The sequence below is a fragment of the Saccostrea cucullata genome, unplaced genomic scaffold, assembly GCF_032062105.1.
Source record: "Saccostrea cucullata isolate Sc308-1 unplaced genomic scaffold, CSIRO_AGI_Scuc_v1 ctg4681, whole genome shotgun sequence".
Taxonomy (NCBI): domain Eukaryota; kingdom Metazoa; phylum Mollusca; class Bivalvia; order Ostreida; family Ostreidae; genus Saccostrea; species Saccostrea cuccullata.
In genome coordinates this window covers 31,055-58,958 of record NW_026918551.1, presented here as the reverse complement: position 1 = coordinate 58,958, position 27,904 = coordinate 31,055, and the positions used below count along the sequence as shown (strand labels likewise).

The 27,904-nt window shown below is 31.4% G+C and overlaps 1 long non-coding RNA gene across 1 annotated transcript; it reads left to right on the top strand.

Annotated features, from left to right (window-relative positions):
* The first annotated feature begins 11,099 nt into the window (after positions 1-11,099).
* LOC134267711 (uncharacterized) lies at positions 11,100-13,147 on the top strand. Its single transcript, XR_009992213.1, has 4 exons — positions 11,100-11,157; positions 11,519-11,597; positions 12,044-12,138; positions 12,708-13,147. It is a non-coding gene; the product is annotated as an uncharacterized LOC134267711 (long non-coding RNA).
* Positions 13,148-27,904: the final 14,757 nt, after the last annotated feature.

The window sequence follows — 27,904 nt, the reverse complement described above, 5'->3', positions numbered from 1 at the left end:
CCATTAATTATAACATCTTTTTCAAGTAAAATATCCAAGTATGTGTCATACTCTGTGGTATTTTTTATGTCAAACTCATCAGGATATATCGTATCGACGTAGGAACGGATTATATATTGTTTATATTGTTTAACGTCCCTCTCGAGAATTTTTCACTCATATGGAGACGCCACCACATGCCGATGGAGAGCTGCAAACTTTTTCCTATACTCGGAACTCAGGGCCATTGAGAAGGGAGGGATCTTTTTCATGCCAGCACCTAATGCGTCACGGGACCTCGGTTTATACGGTCTCATCCGGACGACCGGTCTCCACGTCCCACAGTGGGATTCGAACCCGCGACGTAAGGATCAACTCCTTACTTTGCGACTCTAGAGCAGAGGCTCTAACCACTGCGCCACGCGGGTGACTCGTAGGAATGGAAATGACCATTGTTAATTCACAATACGTCGTCGATATATCTAAATGTCGAGCTGAAGGCCACAACAAGTGTTTTCTTCTTTTCACGCATAAGATTTTGCACAAATTCTGCTTCAATAAATATAAAATTCGGTCTGCTAAAACAGAGCACAATTGGTACCCATGGGAATTTCAATAGATTGTTGGAATACCTGGTCTCCAAAAAATCACATAAATATTGTCAGTAGGTAACTCATGCATCTCTTTGATGTCAAATTCAGAGTATCTGTGAGTGCAGTCAATGTCTTTTAACAAAATAATTTTGCAAATGACCAATGCTCAGGTAAGTAAATTTGCTAGTTCCATTTTTATTGAAAAAGCAGTTGTCAATGATATCAAAAACCTGGGCTTCAATTTATCGTAGGGAATGGTTGTGTATAAAGTTTATAAGTCGTAAGTTTTTAAGCTGTTGATTTTGTTAAAATCTTGTGATTTCAAATTGTCCAAAAGTTCTTTGGAATTTTTGAGTATCCACATCTGATTCACACCACTTCTTGAATATATCGTTGCACAGTACTCTTGGAGTTTTTTCTTCACTTCTGTCAATATCTGAGTGAGGAGTAACGAAAGAAGCTTAAGCTTGGTTCAGCATTGTATCTTTGTTTGTAAGGATTTTTATGAAGTTTTGGAATCCAATATATATATATATATATAATAAAAAACTTTAACACACTTTATATAAATATATTATACCGTGTTACCGGCCTTCATCAGTCGTGTTTATTTAAATGCATAGCAACTCAACAGTATTATGACGTCACAATGAACATAGAAATTGAGAGGCAACGTCATTCAATAAAATTGCGCCAAAAACATCTGAAAATATTGTGAGAGCAAAAAGTGTACTTGTGTATCAAAATTTTTATCATACAGAATAAAATATTATATATGGCCTTGTAATATACGTCAGTTACGATTTTCCCTTCTTTTTTCATGACCATAACATCTAAAAATGGTAACTTGTTTTCGTCACTCTCCATTGTAAATTTTAAGTTGGGGTTCATGCTGTTTAAAATATCATAGAAACTTTGTAATTCATCGGTAGATTTGGTCCAGATTATAAAGCAATCATCCAAATATCGTTTCCAGGAGTTTCGAATAAAATGTTTGCACTCAACACCAAATTTTTCTTCCACGGTTTTGTATAATTTTTCCTCAAGGTATCCCAACGTAAGTGTGGCATATGTCGGGGTAACCTTGGTTCCCATATATTTTTGTCTATTGTTCCATCGATATTCATAAAGTTATTTTCCAATATGAATTATTAAACTTTCTAGGATAAACGTTTTTGAAAAACGAAGTTTATAGTAATTCTGGGAATTCATAATCCAATGTTCAATTGCTTCTATCCTAGTTCATGTGGGATGTTGGAATATAAGCTACGTCAAATGATATGAGCGTTGATATTTTAAATGTCATTGATGAGTTACGGGAATTATTAAAACAAAGGCATTATCCAACCTATAATTGAAAAAGGAATATAACGCCAAACTACACAAGAAAAACCCGTAAAAAATCTCATTCCCTACGTATCTACACACAATCCAAAAAATCAAGAATTTTTCCAAGTCATCAAAACCAACATGCCAGTTTTAGAGAATGATCCAAGGATGAAAGACGTATTCAGTGAATTTCAGTTGATCAAAAGTAAAAGACAGAGCCCATCCTTAAAGAAGATTTTAACACGAGCCAAATTTAACAATACAGAGGAAACAGCCGGTGTTAAAAAATGTCATCATCCAAGATGTGGAACCTGTCCCTTTTTACAGGAAACCGAACAATTTTTTAAAAACGGAAGAAAATTCGTTATTCATTCTTCTTTTACCTGCGAAAGTTCAAATTTGATATATGTCATGACATGTTCAGGATGCGGCGAGCATTATATTGGCCAAACCGGGGACACCCTAAGACACCGCATGACCGTCCATCGTCAACAAATTCGTCAAACTGAATACCAGTGCACTGCCGTGAGCGGACATATTAGAACATGTGCTGAAAACATTTTTCCTAATTTTACAGTGTTTCCTATATACAAGTTCTATAACAAGACTTCCGAAAAGGAACGTGAAACCAAGGAAAAACATTTTATTTCATTGTTTAAACCAAAGCTAAACGCCCTGTCATAATAGACAATTTACAATTTTCCCGCATTATTTGTCTAACTGTTAACGTAATAACGTAACATAATGACGTCACAATGAACTGTACTAAAGCGCAACACTTTTGACGTTACATGACGTCACAATATACTTTGAAATGTTTGTATCTATAGCAATATGTCAAACTCCTGATGATACAATTGAAACCGGTAGAGTTTTAATCGGCGTTCTGTTATTTTTTACTATTTAAATACTTGTGTGGATTTTTTATCAAACTTTTGGATTATATATATATATATATATATATATATATATATATATATATATATATTTATCCCATGTTTAACCCTTTATCCCGTTGATATAGCTCATGTGATATCGTTTTCGTATCACACAGTTGTGACGTCACAATGGGTTTTGTGTTATAGTGACGAAGTAAGATGAAGTGGAGTCCTATATAAAAACAGTGTTAAGCATTATCTATGGTTTAAAAAACATGGGATAAAAAGAATCTCACATGATTTGTAGTTAGATATGATTTTTATCCAACTCGTTGTGTGTTTTATCCCCTCGCCAAGGCTCGGAGATAAAAACCACACAACTCGTTGGATAAAAATCATATCCAACTACAAATCATGTGAGATCCTATATATATATATATATATATATATATATATATATATATATATATATAGGGTAGTTCAAATTTATTCTGGTTCTGTGGAATATTAAAAATATTTAAAACTGACATATGGTTTTGAAGATTTTTTCCTTAGAAAGGGAAGTATGAGTATACAAGTTCTTCTAAAAAACAATTCATATAATGAGCCTTACATACGAAGAAAATGCTGTTACCTGCTTTGTCTGTAGGGACCAGTACGTACTGATCATGTTATCTATCAAATTCTTTTTTTACTTCTGAGTTATTGAATACAAATTGATAGATGGTCTTCATATTGCCCATCAATCTATTGATACGCGCCTTTTAATATGGAAAAATGCCTTTTTTCCAATAAATTTCCATCCTTCCATTTTCATTGCAGACTTGTCAACCCTATGACACTTATAAACTCTATTATGAAATAGAAAATCCATATTTGACTTGAAACAGTGGACCTTGAGCATATTTATTGTGAACTAATGTCTTGATGTTTTTGTAAAGTGCATAAAGTTCTCGCCCACACTCTTAAACATGCGTAAAAAATCAACAAAAAAAGTTTAACATGATGTATAGAAATGATATTATTCTTCTTGATAGCTCTCATTGGTAGTTTACAATCCTCTGAACTTCTAATATTGTAAGCGCCTTTGAATTTCCTTGAAATCTTTTAAAAAATCTTGAAGTAGTGTGAACTAATTCCTTGACGTATTTGTAGAGTGCATACAGTTTTTGCCCACTTTAAAAATGCGCAAAAAGCCAGTGAAAGCATTGCAGTTATATCATTAATTAGTATTCGCAGTTTTACATGTATAGAAATGAAATTATTCTTTTCCAAAGGGTTTATTGATATTGATAGTCTATAATCCTCTGATCCTCTAATATTATTCGCACCTTTTATTTTTTTTTTTCATTTTTTAAAAATATATTTTATGACAGTTTGCATGATGAACAAAACTGACTGATGACATGTATAATTCCCTGTACAAATCAAAAATGTTAGATTGAATAAATACTGTGAAAAATAATAGCAGTCGAATCTGATTATAATGTTTTAATGAGTTTTTCTCACCCCCACCCTTGTTTGCACTATTTCTAAATATAACAACCGAAATTCATAAATATTCCTAAAACATAAAAAATTTTCAATTTTCAATACAACACGCTGATATGGAAAAATTTTCAATCCGATCTAATCGTGTATTTCTCCGAAGATGCATAATGAATCCATGCATCTAATCATCAAATCAGTTATTGTCAATAGTATACACTGTAAATTGATTTTTTTACTAGTTGTTAATTTTTCAGGGTAATATTAAAGACAAATAAACAATGTAACATAAAAGTGATCGAGCAAAATGTGTCGTAAAGATGATCCAGATATCAATATTGCAACGGCTCTCCCTCCTTCCTCAATGGTCCTTTTGGCCATGTTTTGTTTTGTTTTGTTTGTTTGTTTGTTTGTTTTTTTTTTTTGTTGTTGTTGCTTTTTTTCTTTTGTGTGTTTATTTGTCTTGTTTGTCGTCTATTTTTTGTTGTTTTGTTCTAATTTAATTTTTTTTTTTGTTTTCTTTTTATCAACCATTTGTTAAAAATTGATTAAAAGCATAAAAAAGAAGCTGAATGCACAAGACACGCAAAAACAGATTTGTTATTTTAAAGCTTCGTCAAGGGGCTACGGCGCCGCTGGAGAGCCAGGTAAAAAATATTTATTAGAAATTCATTTTGATAAATAAGTGATTTATTTGGGGAAAAAAGAAATTCTTTCGAACACTTAAGTTATTTGTTCTGACGAATTAGAAATTCTTTCGGACGAATCAGATTTTTGTTCACACAAATTAGAAATTAGTTTAGACGAATTAGATATTTCTTTGCTCTGCTCCTGTTTTGTATTGTTTATGGACTTTGATATGGAATACTGTTCATTATCTCCATATCCTTTGTAAATTTAACCCTTATGATAATAATAATAATAATAATAATAATAATAATAACTAGACCTTTTTTTGTCGTTAAAAAAAAAACGGAGGGCCCATTAAAATCAAGAATCTTAGAGAAAAATCAATGTTACACAGAACAAACTCATATGGTAAAATATCTTAATAGTTCTTTTAAAATCAATATTTATTTGGAAACATAAGGAATCTCCATCTCCTCCAACGGCTACAAAAAGAAACATAACTCTTTTACGATTTTTTTTTAAGTTGTGAAAAGCACTGTTTTTCAAACAACTAAAACTTCTATAAGAGGTCAAAATGACCCTACGGCCCGTAATTTTTGAATTGTCCTTTTTATGCTTAACTCAAAACCGAAATCACTTTGAAGATTGATGGGTAAATAAAAAAGTTAAAGAGAAAAAATTATGTTCTGTTCTGACGCCTTATATCCCTTATATTTTTGTTTTTTTTATTTCCATAACCTAACCACCTGATGACAATACTAGAGTTATATTATTCATGTAAAATATCATAAGAATTGATTGCTTCCCCATTGAGATAATGGAACAAGAGTGATTTTAAATTTAACATAGAAATCTCCATAGGCAACTCAAAGAACTCATATAATCGGAAGTACTCTTCATATGCTTACCAAAATTTAAACATACAGAGCATATTAGGTTCCAAGCAGTTGGACGAAGGGAGATAACTCTTGCACAATTATTTTTTGAAATTACTTAAAAATACGATAATCTAGGTCTCTAAAAGCCCTATAAGGGATCAAAAAATGACCCCAGGGCCCATAATTTTTTTCAAATGCCCTTCTTATTCTTAACTCAAAACCGAAATAAGTTTGAAGATATCTGAGCAAATAAAAAAGTTTCAGGCAAAAATGTATTTTCTGTACTGACCCCTAAAATCCCTTTTATTTGAGAGATCTTTGTTTTCATAACGTTATCATCTAAAGACAATGCTACAATCATTTACCATGTGAAATATTAAATGAATTGCTTGCTTCCATAATGAGATAAAAGAACAAGTGTGATTTCTAATTTAACATAGAAATCCCCATAGGCAATTTTAAGTGACTCATAAAACCGGAAGTACTCTTCATATGCATACCAAAATGGAAACATAGAGAGCTTATTCCCTTTCAAACAGGTGAACAAAGGGAGATAACTCTTACACAATTTTTTAAAAATGATTATAAAATTACTTAAAAATACATTATTTCAGGCCTCTTAAACTCCTAAAGGGGTCAACAAGTGACCCCACGGACCAATTTTTTTAAATTGTCCTTTTTGTGCTTAACTCAAATCTGAAAACTGTTTGAAAATTTATTGAGAAATAAAAAAGTTACAGACAAAAGTTTGTTTTCAATGATGGCCCCTAAAAATCCCTTATTTTCTCGATTTTCATTTTCAGAGTATTTTCAGGTAGGAACAGTATCAACGTCATTGTAAACTTAAAATTTCACAAAGAAATTTTCATAACTTTAAGAATTTAACATAGAATTCCCATAGACAATTTTCAAAGACCATAAAACTGGAAGTTCTGCTCTGGTTGATATGAAACTTACAATATATGCTCTAACTAGTTCAAGCATATTTCTATGCTTAGAATAATTTTCGCAACGTTATTGTGACATTTGAAAAAAATCCCCCCCCCCCTCCTTTTGCAATGTTTGATGTCTTATATCTCGAAAATCTCTGTAGTCAAAAAAGTGTATGCAAACTTTTTTGATAGAACTTGAATTTCAAAACTTGTATTTTTCTGTTTCGGAGCTTAGGCATTTAAAATAAGAAAGATTTAGGCGTTTTAAGGTAAGGTTTACGTCTCCCTCCAATTCATATTTTTTTAAATCTGCAAACATGCTATATATCAATTTATTCAGGGAGATTAGCACCATCATTTAATATGATTTTCAAAGATATTGCCTGTCCCATTTTTTGAATAAAAGACGCCAAATTTAACGTATTTCATATTTCACCTTGAATATTATTCTCATTGAAAAAATTGATTTATTTTATAAATTATCGAACTTATATAATTAAAATGACCTGAATTAGTATTATTCATGCTTATATTATTTAAAATTTTAATTTTCCGTCATCAAAAATGTGAAAATATGGGTAAAAAAGATTTTTCAATTTTCCTTGATAAAGTGAAACCGTTGCCATGGCAACAAAAATATATAAATCAGCATTTTACATATCTACCGATTTCATCAAAATCCATGAAGTTATTAATCTGATCAATTTCATTAAATTGAACTAAAAAAATATGTATGTCCCCAATATTATATCCATGGAAACAGGGGCTATATTATGGGTTCGAAACATAAAAATCAGGGTTTTTCTACACTTTGAAAGACAATATTGATATCACGTTGTCATGGTGTACTCATCAGACTAAATGTTATTTTTGATAATGCATAAATTGGCCAAAAATATTTAAAATAACACTCCTTCTGTGCTACATGATGGTCTAAAAATTTATTCCATGGAAGAACTCTAGTATTTATGGCAATCTTTACATCTGAATATTCTGATGAAATTGTCCATGAATTATACTGCAACACCTTTAGAAATACACTTGTATATGTATATAAACACACTTCAGAACATGTTGCAACTAAACCAGTTATAAGCCTATGAATTTTACCTCATGCTGATTTAGTCATTCCAACATGTGTTAACTTCTAGACATCTTTGTAGCAAAATTTCTGTATTCAGCTATGGCTGGTGACTTTGTCATTACACATGTATGCCATTTTTTTAGTGAAATGTTGTAAGCATTGCATCCACGAAGCTGCTGCTTTTATTATTAAATGATTTCTTTCCTTTGAAAAGTAGAAATGCTATCTTTAATGTAATGTTTGTTTGCCCTCTCTTGACTCAGAGTAAAATTATTGGGTCGGTAAGTGAGAAAATCTTCAACAACATATTTTTTAAGGAGATAAGAGGAATGAAAAGAAAAAAACTACGGTCCTGCATTAAAAAAAAGTTTTGAGTCTGGCCATTTTAGTCAGTCGGTCGGGAGAGGCCGGCAACCAAACATTTTTTAAAGATGGCCTAACCTATTTCTACACTTCATGGACATTAGATCAATCATTGGATTAGGTAATCTGAGAATCTAAATTGAAATGTCTGAAAGCACAACATAAAGATGAATTCTAAGTGACATCAGTTCATACTTTAATGAATTTACAGTGTACTACTGTTTTCAGAGAAAAGGCTAATTCTGCAAAATGACATAACACTGTCATAAATATTTGTCAAGAACAGAACAGGGAAAAAGAAAGAATGCTACAGTGACAGATATATCTCCTGGATATCCAAGAAATAATAATTTAAATAAAACAAAATTTTCTACTTTTTAAAATCAAAATAAAGAAGAAAATTAAAAGATTATAAATGTAAACAATTTTAAAATAGAACTACTCGTACATGTATTTATGAAAGATTTTAATTTTAGTAGAGTACTAAACTGGTCTTATCATTCCCACTAATGAACAACCTTACAACTTCCAAGTGTCATGTTTTAAACTGTTACAGTAGATATAATTATACATGTACACTGCAACTTTATGTACAAAACTCATCAGTTTTCAAAAATACTTATATGAGAACAAAATTTCATATATTAATTTCCTTGCAATTTCACAAACCCTTTTTAAAAACTTGTTAAGTATATATAGACAAAAGCAACCTTCAATCAATACCTATGATGTATACATTCATTTTACTGAAAACAAGTTCAAAGATGGACAAACAAAGCATGCATTGCAATCATCACAGACTCATTTTTTCTAAATATATGGAAAACAGCACATATATACTAGATAGGATGTTGTAAAAACATTAAATTTTCTTCTATAATCTATAGACAGATAAAAATATGCATTGTGTATAACAAGTCAGAAGTCTTCTCCAAATCTCCATTGATTTTGTCATGTCTGGTTGCAATCTAATTAAAATTAGATGTTAGATCCGCTCGTATACTCGCTACACTAACATCTGACAACATCCCATACAGGGCCACGTCAGAGTTCAAACTCTATCAACCAATCAAATTGTCGCGTGCAAAATCATTGTATATTTGTTGAAACGAATAAGTCTAGAGTTGTTCCAAATTTGACCTCTGACGTGACCCTGTATGGGATGTTGTTAGATGTTAATGTAGCGAGTATGCGAGCGGATCTAACATCTTATTTTAATCAGATTGATCTGGTTCAACACCTTAGCTTGATTCATCCAACTTTCTTTTCTTCAGCTGATATAGGATGACCTCTACTTTGATTGATGGCACAGATCTTTTAAGGAAACACTGAAGTACTTTTTTTGGTTCTTATCTATATTCCAATTAATGACCCATAATCTGAAATCATATGTGTTCATTTTTGCAATAAAATTTAAGGAAGGAGAAAACTCAATGAAATGAATAAATTTCCAATATAATCAATGAAGAATCAATATGGAACTATTGTAAAATTTACAGATTGAATTAGTTAAATGCAAATGCTTGATAAAGAATATTCTTGTCATGCAGCAGCACAATCTGTATCTCTTTTTTTATTAATTAGAAAATGAGATATTAATAAAAATCAAACTTCAGTTACAGAAAGTAACTTGAACAGTTGAATGCATGTTCCAATGTTACAAATATTTAGGCCTAAAAAAATAAGTATTTTATTTTAAATAATTTCTTGAATGACTGCATTTCTTTTTTGGCAGTGTTGGGATATTAGTCACATCCTGACATCCTCGTACTATTCATTCATCGTTTTCAAATCCGTAGTCAGTAGATCATTCATAACTTTCAGTAAAATGAATAGTTAAATAATTACCTGATGAAAATACTATCAACAATCAAACTGTCAACATGATCATTGAACATGGTCAAATGCACCGTGACTTTTCTTCCCTGTTCGGACTGCATATAAAGTAACACTTTACAGGATACTCTCAGGTCTTTTCTTTTTTTCTTTCCCATTGTCACCTAAAATTTTAGTGCAGTGGAGAAGCGAGAAACACACAATGCGTCAATGACTCAATCTCTGTAAAAAAAAATATATTTACTTTTTAATGCATGTTCAAGATCATATTCAGCACTTATTCTGATTATTTAATAGTTGCAGTGGACTGTGCCTGAGACGGTTTCCCACAGTGCCGGCGTTTATAGTCAGCTTGTGAAAATGGTGAGAACCATGCAGCTTAAAATTTCATATAACACATATAACCTAGCATTGTTTTTTTAGTAACTTGTATATTTTAGCATAAGACTATAAAAAAAATATTGCAACAACTTGAACTACATGTACTATTTACCAAGTAAACAAGACGAGGTTTATATTCTTAATTTCCTTATCCTAAAAATACAATAGCAATGGATTCTGATAGGTAATCTAAACATACTATGAATTGCACAGAGCTATGCATAATTATTTTACATTAAATACTTAAGCATAAATTATTAAAAATAGCTATCATATTCTATGATGCACAATTATACATGCATTATTTACAGGAATCCGAATACTCACAAGAAGGACAAACCAGTATGAAAATTAACACAAAGGTAAGATTTCTTAAATTTTCTGATAAGATCAATAAAATCACATGAATTGAATTTTTTTTAGCTCACCTGAGCTATTTTAAGACCCAAGCAAGTTTTCTGATCAGTGTCTGGTATTCGTCTGTCATCTGTAAACTTTTCAAATCTTTACATTCATCAGAATTCATCCTAATTTGAAAAAAAAAACCTTCAAGATACAACTTTTCTTTCAGAAATTGTGCCAGAAAAGTTTGAAGTATCTATGGGAATGATCTGACAACACCGAACTTGCTGAGCCTTCCTTCTTAAAGTGACATGACTAGATATTAAGCTACCCAGTTTTAGATACGAACTAATCATTTGCTGTATGACTTATTGTGTATGAGATTACCACCATTTACTGGAACTTTGAATTTCCTGTCCACTTTAAACCCCTGCTATCTACAATGTAAGTTGTTAATATATTTTATTTTATGTTAAATCACTTGCTCATTATCCCAATAACTTGCATGTTAAATGCTGTAGATGCTAACCTTTGCATTTTCATAAACTCTTAAATTCTACGTGTTCCGAGTATGGTGCGCCATTATGTACATCCGTTTCGTATCATGTTTTTTCGTCTCTAAATTTGATCTTATACATATTATCATATGTTTTTGAAATAATTCGCTGAACTAGATCACAAAAGTTTAAGGATTTTATTATTGTATGAATGTTATCTACCTGCTCTAATCATAAATACATCTGTTTGTATATTTTTTCTATGAAATGCCATACCTGTTATTGATTTTTTATTTTTTTATCCATAGTATCTTTCTGCTAAATGAAATAAAATACTGTGGAGGAACACGGAGAAAAGGGCACCTCAACATGTTCAAGGTCAAGCAGGTAAACACAGTGGTAAAATGCTCAAAAAAGATGACAAAAAGTTACTAGTCCCCAATTTACATGTACATCCACAAAATCTGTAGCTTGCTGGTCTGAAACTATAGATACGTATGTCTCTTAATATGTTGAATGCTGTAAATGCTATTATTTGCATTTTCGTAAATTTTGTAAATCTTTGATTTCCATGTGCTCGGAGTACAGTACCATTATGTATATTTCGTATCATATTTTGTAGTCTATAAATTTGATCTATACATATAATTATATTTTTTTTTTATGTAATTCTCTTAACTAGATGACACAGAGAATTTTATCATTGTGTAAAATGTTATCTACTTGCTTTAGTCATAAGTACACCCTGTTTGTATATCTTTTCTCCTTTTTTGTATATTCTTTCTATGGAGAGCCATACCTGTTATTAATTTTTCATATTTTGTTTCTTACAGCTTTTTACCATATCCATAGTATCTTGCTGCTAAATGAAAGAATTATTGTGGAAGAACAGAGAAAAGGGCACCTCAACATGTTCAAGGTCAAGCAGGTAAACATAGTGGTAAAATGCTCCAAAAAAAGATGGGGAAAAAAGCATTAGTCTCCAATTTACATGAACATCAACACTAGCTTCAAAATTTGTAGCTCGCTGGTCTGAAATTATAGATAAATATTTTATTACCCAGACTTGAAAAAATGGCGTATCTTTTATGGTCTTCTGTAAATTCAAAGTTCTGATGTTAAGAGAACCACCTAGACTAAAGAAATATTATATGGAACAAAACTCACAAACCCCTTTCTGTGTCGTACAATTGTTTCTTTTTAGAACTACATTGCAATCAATGTAATCACACACAAATGTAAACACATCACCCCATACATGTAATATTAAATAGACCGCCATATACACTTTCTTTTAAAATCTAGATAGGTTCAAAAATATTTCAGTTGTCAATAATTAATCAAAATTGAGCTGTGTTTCCTCTAGGTCAATTGATATGTTTACAATCAACCTAGAATTTGTGTACTAGATAATATATGCATAAATCCGGAAGCACACATAAAATATGTATATATAGGCAAATGGGTATTTATTTGTATGTTTGTTGTAGAAATTAGGAGCTACATGTGCTTCTCCAGAGCTGAAAATTTCTTGGGATGAAGAGAAGAAAAAGCAAGAAGAAGCAGTTTTAAATATTGATTACATCTTCATAGTACAAAAAATTATTCGAAAGATGATACTATCTATGAAATTAGAAAGCTGAAGTGGCGTTCTGATGAATGTGAAAAAGTCCTTAAAGAACAGGACACCAAAAGTGCCACTCTCAAATCAAAACACTCTGAAAGGCAGAGCATAAGAAGAACTAGGACAAATAAAGAATCTAAAAGAGTCAAACCTAATGATGTAGAGATTGAACAGAAATGGGCTATTAGAGATCAAATATCTAAGTTATTATTGTTTTGCACAAATGTGATGTTTTTTTACTTAACTTTAATTGACACATTCAATGTTAGATAAGAAAAATATACCTAGTGTTGTATTTTTGACAGTTAAAGTTTTTTTTTCTGATACTTCATTACAGATTAAAACTGTTATATTTTTTATTGTTTAAACATTGATTGGTTTATTGTGTAGTATGCAATCACATACATTTTTATCTTAATTTATAGAATACATATATGTACAAGTTTGACTTAAATAATAAGTGCATGGACATTTATTGTGGAAAAAAATAAGACAATCAAGGGTAGTCTTAAAGAGCTTTGCTGGCAGTAAGTGGCAGATCTTGATACCCAAGTAAGAGAAAGGTGGTGTCTCTGACCGATCCTTTTGCTCTTGCTTGTGGGCGAGTGAGGCTTCTCTGTCAGTGGCTTAGTGTGTCATAGATGTAAAAAGTAGATTAAGCAGATGAGGTAGAGACATTTCTGAGTAAAAAAGGGTGAATCGTGATTTTAAAAAATATTGTATTGCAAGAGTAATGAGAATTGAAAGAGTAAAATATTAATTTGTTTTCTTCCATATGAAGTAAAAGAGTTTATGACATGAATTTTTTGCATTAAGATTAAATTGTAATTAAGGCTAAAAAAATTGTTAAATATACTTGTACATATGTTTATACTGGAAATTTTATATGTACATGTTTCCGAGCTCATTCATGATTGATTGATTGATTGTATATTGTTTAACGTCCCTCTCGAGAATTTTTCACTCATATGGAGACGTCGGCTCATTCTTGAAATTTTGAGGCAAAGTGTAGAAGATTAATGACTGAAAAAAATATCACTATCAAAATGTCCTGCATTCCAGTGTAAAATGAGGATATGTTAAAGTTATAATCATCAAGCAATAAACCTAGCAGTTGGAACAAATATGGGGTATTAGAGACAAATTATCAGCTGTTACTATTTTGTGTAATTATGACGCTGTTTCTTTAATTTGAATTGACATAACCAAATGATATAAAAGATTTTTTTATTTACTGTACTCAGTTAAAGATTTAAAAGCTGTCATATTTTTATTGATACCAGATCGACTGGCTTATTGTGTCGCACACATGTACATACACCTTTAATCTCTGATTTATTGCCATGTTTTTACAATTTGATAATTAGTGCATGGACATCTATTGTGGAAATACTTGGGAAACAATATAAGGGTAGTCTGAAAGAGCTTTGCTGGCAGTAAGTTGCAGATCTTGATACCCAAGTAAGAGAAAGGTGGTGTCTCTGACCGATCCTTTTGCTCTTGCTTGTTGGCGAGTGAGGCTTCTCTGTCAGTGGCTTAGTGTGTCTTAATAGATGTACATGTAAAAAGAATGGGCATTTTTTATTGCCAACTTTTATTCTTCTGTGCAAAGTATGATATGATTTTTTGTGGGAAATTGAAAAACCATTTACAACCCATGCAGCAGTTTCAATAGGGATAGTTTCAGTCACAGGTTTTGCAGTCTTTTGGAGTCAAGAATGACTGCATTTTTTTTACCTGTTGTGTTCTGATTTATTGCAGATTTAAATTTTACATACAATTCTATTTTTATAATTATTTTGTTATTGATTTGTTTGGACATGATGACCCATTGTTGTCAGGGTATCTTAAATTAATAAAATTTTAATTCCATATTAAGTGTTTTGTAAAATACAAAATTATTTCACTTACTTAAGTATTATTTAGTACCTACTACTATTATGCAAAAATTTACTCCATTATAATTGAGCTATATTCTTGATTGTAAATTTTTAAATGCTGACATTTAGGCATTAATTATGAAATATCTTATACTTTGTTAGAACTCATTGTTTGTACACAAATAACATAAAATAAAATTGAACGAGAAGTGGATTTGTATATTGTAAAATACTTGCGAAAAACAAAATTATAATCCATACGAAATAATGATGGAATAAGTATTAAATAAAAAAAATTAATATGCAATGATATAATTATATTAAATTTCATCTAATACAACCATAAATCTTAATGATATGGGAAGGTTTAATCCATATATTTCATCACATATACAAGCGATTAAATATCAGTTTATGAAAGATAAAAATTTGAACGTATTAGTAAGTTTACAATTCTCCGTATGTAACTTAATTTTTGGAAGTATTATAAAGTAAAGTGTGAATTAAACAAAAATATTGAGGTAAAGTTCTACGTTAAATTTTATTAAACGATCAAATTTAATATAACCATAAAACGTTTATTTTATGGGCATGTTTAATAATAATTATACGTTTTGTATACTCGAAATATAATATTTGTTTACGGGAGACTTAAATCCGAGCGTATTAGTAAGTTTACAATTTTCAAAACTTTATTTAATTTGTTCTTTTAATTTTCCATTAAACTCGTATTAAATGCTTATTATTTTCTAACGTTTACGATCCCACAATATGTTATACTGTGCATTTAAACATTTAATAATCGCAGCATTTAAATTGCATTTAAGGTAAAAGTAAACCTGATTTTTCATGCAGTGCCACAAAAACCGCGTTTATTACAAAGGACTATCATAATCATTTTATTCAACCCAAAACTGAAAGAAACCAATTGCGCAATTTTGACTTTGGAGTCGGTAAACTTTATGCTGTGTTCCTCTCACTGGCGCATGCGCACGACACTTGACTTATTTTTCGGCGTAGTTGCCTATGCCCAATATACCCATGGATTGAAAGATAAAGACTCTGATGAATTCAATGCAAAGGAATATAAGTTTCAATAACTCATAAATTATCAGAGAAAATCAAATGGGATTTTGGTTACATTTTCTTTAAAGATTTTTTAAAAGTAAGATAGAAATACTGAAAAAAAAAAAGAAATTAAATTCACCTCAAAAAGTTTACCCTGCGTTTCTTTTTCATTTCAGTATATGCATATCACTACTAAGTCGAAAACGTACTGACATTCCCATTTTTTACTGACAAACTTAGAAAATTACTGACAATGTGCTGTCGTTACTGTAAAACTTAGACAATTACTGACCTTTTTACTGCCGGTACTGATAAACTTAGAAAAGTACTGACAATCTAAGTCGGTGCTGAAAAACTTAGACAATTACTGACCCGTTTACTGTCCCTGCTGAAAAACTTAGACAAGTGCTGACATTTACTGATAATTACTGTCCCTATTGTTCTCGCTCTCGGAGAGGCTGCAGAGGTGTGAAATTGATTTCTGTTTTAAATTTTAACATAAATTATTATTCAATTTATTTGTTTTTTCAAATAATCTTAAACTATGTCCAGATGATATCTTTGAAAAAAAAATGCATCTTTGATCGATTTATAGAAAATTTATTTGTAAAGAATATTTTCAAGAGAAGGAATAAAATTTCAAAACCTTCAAAAAGATAAACAAAAAAAAATCTTCGTTTAGTAGTAAGATACGAAATTTTACAGAGGTCTTTTCCTTTTTATAATAAAACATTGTTATAATATGACATGCATTTCATAGTATTTTCTTTATTAAAATTAACTCCCTGACTTAAGATTTCTTTAATATTAAGTTAAAGAATTAAACTATTAGTTTAGATGTGTTTTATTAAATTTTAATTTAATTTACTCAAATTAGCTTGAATAATTCTAATAAACTCATAGCGCGCGGTGAGGCCGTGGGTGGCCCCTTTTGAGGAAAGGGGTTTGTTATAGTTTTCATATTATATCAAATTTTTAATTATGTGGAGGCCGCCTAAATTTGTTTTTTGTCCAATTAAACATACCCGAATCAAATCATTTGCAAGTACAAACAAAAATTAAAACACAGACGGGAGATTTAAATTAAAAAAAAAATAAGGGGAGGGGGGGGGGGGGCTACGGGCCTCCATTGATCATTGATCCTTTGACATTCATTGATTTAGTTACTGTCCTCATTATTCTTTTGAAACAATGTACATCTTTTAGCTGATTTTTTAAACTGGATTTTCTGGATCCCCACCTGAAAGTGTTATTTTAATTCAAATACATGTAAAAGTATGACATTTTATATTATCATCATTTATCTATGCATACTCCTGAAACAATACTTTGATAGAAATAAATATCAATGTTTTTTTTTCAAATAGGCTGTCTGTAGACGTTCACATGGATCTACTTCCTTTCAAATTTAAGGGGGGGGGGGGACGTTCGAACTAAATGTAGAACGATGAACATGTATTTATTTATTTTACTAAAATAGAACACATAATACTATCGTGTTTAAGTTTGTACTCTTTTTTCTGTTTAGGTAAAAAAAAATAATAAATTTAATAAATCGACGTTTCATAGCTATGCTCGGTATCGAAACCAGTATAATGATTTTACAGTAACATTGAGCTTTTTATTCGTCAAAATAAGCTGGTATCCAGCCGAATTACATAATCTTTCAACAAACAATCGGAAACTCTGTGAAGCACCTGTGTGTAGAAGAAATCGCCTGAGGCGATCCGAGTGTGTACGGTAGCGGGTAAAGAAGACAATAGGTGTCACTGCAGCATTATACAGAAGAGCACTCGCCGGATTTCACTGGAAGTTAGTTACGCAACATTACGGCGACAGGTAGACTCTTCTGAAACCCAGTTTGAATTTGAGAAATTCAACACCAACACATACGTAACATAAATATAAAATTCTTCAACCTCTTCTTAGATTAAATCAATTATTTTTTTTTTAAATATACCGACGTAAGATAAATGAAAAAGAAGAATGATGTGAAAGCCAACTGGGAAAAGGCACAAACTTTTTAGAGAATTACGCAAAAATAAATATATGAGAAGGGGAACATTACATTCAATGTTTCGTAAAAATTACTGGTTCCTAATATTTTTTGTTAAGTCGTGTAAGTGTGGGTGTGGGACAGTGAAGTGAGGAATTTGTTTGATAACCAAATCAATTAAAAAATAGTTCATAGTATATTTTCTTAACTTTTTATCAGTAATTAAGAATAATTAAAGATCAGAAACAATTTATATGCAGCAATAACATGTCAGTAAAAAAAGTTCAGTAGGAGTTTAACTATATTTTTTAAACTTTCCCTGGGTCGATATTGATTTTTGGAGAGAGAGAGAGAGTGAGAGGGGGGAGAGAGGGAGAGAGAGATGAACGGAATGGAAGATAGTGGGCACCTACGGTTAGCGAATAATCTTAATCTTGTGAAAAAAAATGTTAATGAAACCTAAATCAAATAAATAATGATTACGGGCCGGCCGGTATAAATTAATCAAATAGACAAAGAAATTTGCATCATTCAAAAAACTTACACATTTTTATAAATCCTTTTCAAGTATACAAGATATTTTTTTTTCATGTAACGTGTGTTTATGTGGGGGGAGTATCCATGCATGCTAGAGGGTTCGAAATAAATATTTGTGAGCACTGGTTCGACGGACTAATGACTTCCAATTTTGTAAAATATTTTACTAGACAAGTCCGCCTTTTGTCTTATTATTATGTTAATATCATAACACCCCCTACGCCTATCTACTTTAATGAGATAAAATTTAATTTCTGCACATAAAATCAAATTAATTCCAATTTACTGATACAGGTGTAGCTACAGGGGAAAATGGAAGGTTTGAAACATGTAATATTTTTGTTTAAATTGAATCATGATTAAAAAATACTTAAAGATCAAGTTTAAAAACTAAATCGTGAGCTAACCCCCACCCCCCTCCCAACAATGTGAATAAACTGATCACTTGTCAAGTAATTTAAAGTGTCAATACTATTTGTATCTTTGAGAGAGAGAGAGAGAGAGAGAGAGAGAGAGAGAAATATTAGAGAAAAATGATGCTACTGCTAATAATAGTCTCACCGCTGACCTAGTAAATATAAATATTTTCCGTAAGATTACTATAATTGCTAGTGCATGAATTTTCATTACAAGTTTGATAAATATTTATTAGTCTCGGACTTACAGACATTGGGTACTTATGTCATAATGAACCCTGCGTAAGCGACCAACCAACCATTCATTTAGATATAATGTTTTAAGTGACAAAATTAACAAGGCATAGTACAAGTTTATATGTATATGGAACACTACATTGTTCAATAGGGGAACTCCCGTATGAGCAAATGAAACCGGAAATCCTAAACAGGGGTATCTAATTATATGACTTGTACAGATGTCCGAGAACATTAGGAAACTGAATTACCTATCAGTAATTATTCAATATTTAGAAGATTTTCAACACGAGACATCTGTTCTGTTTGTGAAAAGAAATTTTTAAATTCATACAACTTTGCGATCGTGAAAGCAGGGGGGGGGGGTTGACTCTACATTTAAATCAGATATCTGTCTGCAAAGAAATAAATAGATGAAAACTAACTTGATGAATAATTAATTTTAATTTAATTCTTTAATTGAACAGAGATAGATATATTCAACACATAAATTCAAACTTGATTTATACATAGTTAATTTCAAATCATATTCTGAATTATTTTAGAGACATCAATAATATTTAGATTAAAAAAAATAATAACTGCCTGGGATTTTTTTCATCAAAAAATAAAATAAGACTGTTTTTAAATACAAAGTATAACACACAATCATTTTCACACCACTGCAGCCTCCCCGAGAGCGAGAACAATAGGGACAGTAATTATCAGTAAATGTCAGCACTTGTCTAAGTTTTTCAGCAGGGACAGTGAACGGGTCAGTAATTATCTAAGTTTTTCAGCACCGACTAAGATTGTCAGTACTTTTCTAAGTTTATCAGTACTGGCAGTAAAAAGGTCAGTAATTGTCTAAGTTTTACAGTAACGACAGCACATTGTCAGTAATTTTCTAAGTGTGTCAGTAAAAAATGGGAATGTCAGTACGTTTCTGACTTAGTTTTTGGCCTCCTTAGCGTCAGACACAAAAACAGACGCACACAAGATTTATATGCACAGAAGGCCACCTTAGCTCCTGACCTATCGCTTTGCCTAATATACATTCCGATAGAAATTTTCAAGAAACCAACTCCACTAACTTTCAAAGAGTTATCACAGAGAAAACAAAAAAAGAAACGGAAGTTCTAAAAGCCTATCAGACTAACAGGCAGATGGACGGACATCAAGTTAACTAAATACCCTCCCATTTTTCATTTTGAGGGTATAAATATTTCTATATTGTTTGGTTGTTGTGGATTACTCTTTATTCTATAGAAATATACATTTCTTCCACTTATTTTCATTTTGTGATTTCAGAATATCCAGATGATGTAAAGCGGAATAGATATATGCATTGGCGAGAAAACATTTATCCTATTTTCTTGTTTTGTGCAACGTATTGGTCTGTTTTCCTGTATAAGTTGGCCTTCTATTGCAAAACGTATTCCTTGCTGCTTGGTACATATTCCCAGAGTAAGATGTTGTTTGTTGTGACTTTAGTTCAAATCACAATCTAAGTTTTCATTTTGTAAATTATATGGTCGATACAAAGACCTTGTCAGCAATTACAATTTATCATTAAGTCAAATGCTGACTAAACTTGTCATATTTATTGTCATGCCATTATTTACACACTGGGTTGTCCACCGATTTTTTGTTATTTCCCGATAATATCAAGGAGCACATGGAGGGTGTGACCGGTCGGCAGGGAACGCTGACTCCTCTATATAACCTGATCCCTCCTCTGATGTTTTAGAAATCCGTGTTTGTTCCGCTCCTATTTTGTAATGTTTAATTGACTTTTGAGTCAAATCCTATACGTGGTCACTTCCGGTCAAACCGGAAGTAGCAAAAATGGCTTATTTTTGCATAAATTAAAATAGATTTGGAGGATTTCAGCCATTTTTGGACTGAATTACTCATTATTTTTAGAATGATAGTTACTTCCGGTCAAGCAGGACGGAAGACCTTCTCGTTGCTTTGCAAAACATCAGAGGTGGGATCAGGTTATATAGAGGAGTCAGCGTCCCCTGCCGATCGGTCACACCCTCCATGTGCTCCTTGATATTATCGGGAAATAACAAAAAATCGGTGGACAACCCAGTGTGTAAATAATGGCATGACAATAAATATGACAAGTTTAGTCAGCATTTGACCTAATGGTAAATTGTAATTGCTGACAAGGTCTTTGTATCGACCACATAATTTACAAAATGAAAACTTAGATTGTGATTTGAACTAAAGTCACAACAAACAACATCTTACTCTGGGAATATGTACCAAGCAGCAAGGAATACGTTTTGCAATAGAAGGCCAACTTATACAGGAAAACATACCAATACGTTGCACAAAACAAGAAAATAGGATGAATGTTTTCTCGCCAATGCATATATCTATTCCGCTTTACAATCATCTGGATATTCTGAAATCACAAAATGAAAATAAGTGGAAGAAACGTATATTTCTATAAAATAAAGAATAATCCACAACAACCAAACAATATAGAAATATTTATACCCTCCAAATGAAAAATGGGAGGGTATTTAGTTAACTTGATGTCCGTCCATCTGCCTGTTAGTCTGATAGGCTTTTAGAACTTCCGTTCCTTTTTTTGTTTTCTATGGGATAACTCTTTGAAAGTTAGTGGAGTTGGTTTCTTGAAAATTCTATCGAAATGTATATTAGGCAAAGCTATAGGTCAGGAGCTAAGGTGGCCTTCTGTGCATATAAATCTTGTGTGCGTCTGTTTTTGTGTCTGACGCTAAGGAGGCCAAATATGCATATACTGAAATGAAAAAGAAACGCAGGGTAAACTTTTTAGGTGAATTTAATTTCTTTTTTTCAGTATTTCTATCTTACTTTTAAAATAATCTTTAAAGAAAATGTAACCTAAATCCCATTTGATTTTCTCTGATAATTTATGAGTTATTGAAATTCTTTATCTTTAGTCTTTATCTTTCAATCCATGGGTATATTGGGCATAGGCAACTACGCCGAAAAATAAGTCAAGTGTCGTGCGCATGCGCCAGTGAGAGGAACACAGCATAAAGTTTACCGACTCCAAAGCCAAAATTGCGCAATTGGTTTCTTTCAGTTTTGGGTTGAATAAAATGATTATGATAGTCCTTTGTAATAAACGCGGTTTTTGTGGTAGTAAGCTTAAGGCGCCGTTTAAAGAGGTGACAGGACATACGAATAACCTGATCTTAACGTGACTCTGTCTCCCGTCAACGTCATCGTCACGGTTGGTTGGAAACCATTCCAAACCGTCTTTGACACCGAGTAATAAGCTCTTTTGGGGGGAAATTTACTAGACACTGCTCAGTAACCCTTTGTTGCCTTTGTCCTTACTTAGGCATTGCGAAAATCTGACCCCATGGAACTTACGTAAACTGTATGAAGATTGCAAGAAATTCATATCGTCTGTAAATATTATAAACAATGTGTATACCCCAGGAGCATCAAATGGTACAGCACGATTTGTTGAAAAACTCGTTGTTATCAATATGCACGTGTTTGTGGCTTTTTAGCGTTTTTCCCTACGTAACATCATACATTTTACGGTTGAATAATTCTGAACACTGGTGCATAGTAACTAACATTCTCATCTGACCAAGTTTCGTAATTTTAGGTCATGAGGTAAAAAAAATCAAATATTATGCTACCCATCGTTTTTGTTTTCCTTTCAGTATATAAATCTCGTGCGTCTGACTTTGTGTATGACCTCAATGGGCGAAGATTATCTTCACTACTTATTAAAAATCTGAATGTACATTTTATTTCACAGTAAATCGAAATGGAAATATAAGGAATAGCTGTCTAGATAGTAGATTATACCAGGGACATCAACAATAGTTAGAAACGTTAAATAATTCGTGCTTACCAGGCGCCCCCACCCTCCGCTGGTTTTTCAGAGAAGGTGCCAATTAACAAATAGTTTAGGGATCTGTTAAGAAGTGTTCACAATTTTCGTATAACATTAAGAGTAAAAATTGCAATGCTCATTATATTTTTTAGTAAATGAAACTAAGATGCAATCAAATAAAACAACATTACCAACACGTTGTAACCATATTTTTTTTATTTCATTGAAAAAATGAATTGCAACTATTTGTCATGATACTCTGCAAATTGATTGTTGAAAAAACGATATTATACAAAATTGAATTAAGCTTAAATATAACTTATCTAAAATTCATTATAAATATAAAAACGCTGCCATGGACATTCAGTGATCAAGTGCTTTGACAGACAATAAATTACAATTGAGAAAATTGGAGAAGGGAGATCTTCAGATCGTTTGCCAAATTCGCAATGGATATAGATAACACATGCTTGATCAGAGATACCTTAATACTTCCCACACCAAACTCATTAATTTATCTTTAACTGGATGCATATCCATTCATTACTCTCAAGGGACGAATGGATTTATATTAAGTTATTCGATCCATAGTAGCCTCTGATTCAATGAATTTGAATGAATTAAAAGATATGCATTGGCTGAATACTCAGTATATCTAGACATAAGGTGATGTTTTAGTCTCAAAATGTAAGAGCTGAATGTATCCTAATTTTGTACCTTGACCCGTCCTTGAAGAGTTATCCCCCTTTGCTTTTAATCAATAAAATTTATTTTCTAAAAATCTATCTGGTGAAAAATTATTTTTTTGAATTGTTTTTTTTTATTTTTAATAATTATATGCATTTTTCCATCATAGCATTTTTGATGTTCATAGTATTTGATTTTTTAATATATTTTTTTTAATTTCTTTTTCCCATAGACCTCAATGTATTTTTAATTAATTGATTACTGCTCGGATAATTATATTTTTGAAGATTTCTCCTAGTTAATCCTTTTCTACTCTTAAGTGCTTTGAATTAGTTTCAGGGTATTTATTATAGGATAGATAAACTGTAGAAGTACTTTTTTCCGCGTGATATTAATTTACGCTATGTACGCGGTCACAAATTTTCCGCAGTAATTTGTCCAACCAGACTAATAATATAAATGTAAGGCATATAGTGACAGTCAGAAATCCGTGAAATTTTCTACCCGCGGATTAAACAGAAATTGAGATTCCGCGGAATTATGACCCCGTGGAAAAAAGTAGGTCTACAGTATAAGGGTAGAAAATGGTGTCCTTTTATGGAGCATGGTATTTAAAATTCCCCCTATCCTGTTAACATAACCGCCCAAGAAGGCAATCCATGTCAGTTTCATACAGTGACTATTTTAAGAATCTTACAATGGTCTATCGACACAAAAAGAATATGTGACTCTTAAGACTGCCTTTCTGTCAAATTTTGACATGCTTTATCTAAATTGTATGCTTATTGTAGACATATCAAGTTAGGTTATAGTTTTCATATCAGCTTGGATATCACATTTGTGATAAAAACAATTTGCAAAAAGAGAATTAAAAAGAGAAATAAAAGAATTATATTGAGCACGAAACAGCAACAATTTTATTTGATATGAATGAAACATACGGAGATAAAGAACAGTTTGTAGATTCGTGATTATTCCACTCCTCTTTTGTGTCGTCAAATGCAATTTAAAACTCGAATACCGTTCTTTTTTCACTGTTTTGTAATTATCTCCCCTTAGAGGAGGATTTGGCCCTGCCAAAAAAATAAAATATTTTTTGAGAAAAATTGTATCAGAAAATGTGCATATTTAATGAAAAATGCACCTGCTTAATTATGTCCTTTTTGTGAAAACCATCATTGCAGAAATAATAAATGTTAATCATTGAAGGGCAAGTTGGATGTAAATGGTGTCTAAAAGGCTGTTATTGCAAGCATGACATGTATAAAGACGAGACCCCTATAGAATCCGACATTTGCAATGCATTTTAACTTTCAAGTCTTAACATTTGGACAAAATAAACAGGGAAAACAACTTTCCAGAGGCTATCCAAGTCCAACTTACCCTTCACTGATAAACATATTTTGTTTCTGCAATGATGGTTTTCACTAAGATCACGGAATTAATTAGGTGTATTTTTTGAAAATATAGGCATTTTTAAGAAAACATTTTCTCAATTAATATTTTTTCAGAGTTTTTTTTTTATCAATTGATACTTTCTATCTATTAATCAATTATATATTTATAAACTGTTTCGACTTTATACCACACATAGCTTTGGAGCTATTGTAAAAATAATTTTTAGACATGTTGACCTTTGACGAAACCTTAAAGTTATTTTAATGCAATGCCTTTCTCGTGGTTCTATGAAATTAATATATTATTTAATTTTAGTCTACCATCCTAGTGACCGATATACATGTGTATTTCAATGGTTCTCGTTATAAAGACCTTATAATCACGCATAAAAATGTTTAGTTGATTGTTTTGTTATGGAATAGGAAAGCAGTTCAATTGTATCGTAGAAAAATCCACGGGTTTAAATATCGTTTTCTTTTTGGGGGGTACAAATATTGCTTACCCCCTCAGTGATATATTTTAACTGTATAATGTTGTTTTTAAACAGAAGAAATGTATACTGGTGTATTTATATGAACATTAAACCCAACTCTTTCCATATTTCTCTCAACTTCTGTTTTTATATAAGATGTACATATAGCACCTACTGGATAACAACTGGTAAAAATTACAAATGAATTGCGTCATAGAAAGGAGAAAGGATTTTAAAAATAGTAATTTAAAAACGAGAACTATTCAAAACAAAAAAAATGACATTTGCAAAATTTATAAGAAATATGAAAAGCAAGAAAAGCTGAATTGGGAGAATTTAAACAGACCTTAACCACCCAAACCCCTCTGTTGTGGTAAAGGATAACAATGATGAATCTATACCGATATCATTATTAGTTTTAAGGTTATTAAAATTTCAACAATTTTAACAAAAGACTATTGTTATATCACTTGATGGCATATTCTGTACCAAAAATATTATGTAATTTTGTTCATATCTGCTGTGGCATAGAATAACAATCTTTACTGATATTTATATTAGTTTTAAGGTTGTTGAAATTTAAAACTATCAACAAAAGACTATTGTTCTGTCATTCGATGCATGGAATATTCTATACCAAAAATATCCAATTTTGTTCATGTCAGCTGTGGTATAGGATAACTATCTTTACTTATATTTATTTATATTACAATCTTTACTGATATTTATATTACGGCACTATGATGGCAGAGGAACACATATATAGGTAAAAATATGTTGCACATAGACTTTGAGACATAAAATACGTATTATATTGAATCTGAAAATTAGCATAATCTATCGTTGAATTTAACTTTTGTTTAACAGAGAATTATGAAAGTTCTTTCTTGACTTCTAATGTTCAAAGACAAAGGACTATACATGAACAGAAACACTGTATACAGGTAATTTCTTACATTGGGAAAATTAATGGAAATAATGAACTCAGTTACTTATTGATATATAATATAATGCTAAGCATATTTTAGTCTATTACAAAGTGTGTATTAACTAAAAATAACCTATTTTTCTATATCACATACTGTGAAATCACAAATTTTTGTGGGGGTTTAATTTTCGTGGTTTCCAAGGTATGAAGAGACCCACTACGAAATGCAATATTTCACATATATTTCTAGTGAACAATTCTTCAACCACGAAATTAAATCCGCATATTTTCCTCAGATCACGAAAATCTTCCCCCTAGAAAATATGTGATTTTACAATATTAGGACAGATAACTCTAACAACATAAATTACCTTACAGTTAGAACTCTTTGTAGTGTTCTTTAAAGACATCATTTACAAGTTCTTTGTTCTATAATTTGTTATGATATTTTAAAATATTATTTTTCTCATACATTCCAACCTCTCTGATTGGCTCAAACTTGATCACATGATCAATTATATAACAGCATAAAGACTTGAGTTACTATTTATAGATTCTCAAATGCATATTGACTTAATGCTTTTAAAAATTTTGAATGTTACACTCAACTACCTGCAATATTTATTATATTATACTGAATGTCTTATACAAATACATATAACAGTGAACTGTGCGTGCATAAATTCTGCGCAGTCGCTTTTTTTTAATATCATCCGTCGTCAAACACTGTTGACTGTTGCTACGCTGGAGGGTGTGGCTTCATTATTCAGCGGGCAATAGTGTTTTTTAACAAATGTTTCTCGACCAACCAGATTCAACTAATTCACATGAAAGTATAATATATGGATATAACGAACGTTTTCAAGCTCAAAAGTCCACCGAACAATACAAAATGGGAGCGGAGCAAACACATACCTCCAAAACATCAGAGGTGAGAGCAGGTGCCATCGAGGAGTGAGCACGTCAAGCCAACCAGTCACACCTGTCATGTGTTCCTTGTCATGTTCAAAAAGACATGTCAGAAATCTCATACATTTTGCATTTTACATGAAGTTTGTCTTTAGTTATCAGGGTCTTATTTTCATTTTCGTGTCTTATTTTGAGTGAAACCACTTTTAAAACATTTATATACGCTTATCTTAATTTTATTCGTAAACTAAATGATTTTGTCTGTGTATCTCTTGAAGACAAAATTAAAAAGAAATACCATTAAAAGAAGTAAAATACGTATAAGCAATAATATCGATTCTAAGCATTCTAATCTACAATAAAATGAATCGCCATTATCAATGTTTTGTAAATATTGAGAGAAAAAATATTCCATTTATCCAGGATGAGCAATATTTTTGCGATTGGAATATCATTATGTTCAAGGACAACAATAGTGTCTTAAGGTATGCCACTCGTGAAATTTGTTCAATCAAGGATTTTTTGAGAAGTATATTTTTGATAAGTATTCATAAAGTATGACTCAAAATCGCAGAGAAAATAGGGGGTCAGTGGGCATTGTGGCAACGCACTTTGAAAAAATTTTTCAAAGTGCGTTAAATTTGGGACCAACTCAACGCACTTTGAAAATTTTTTTCAAAGTGCATTAAGAGTCTACATCAATA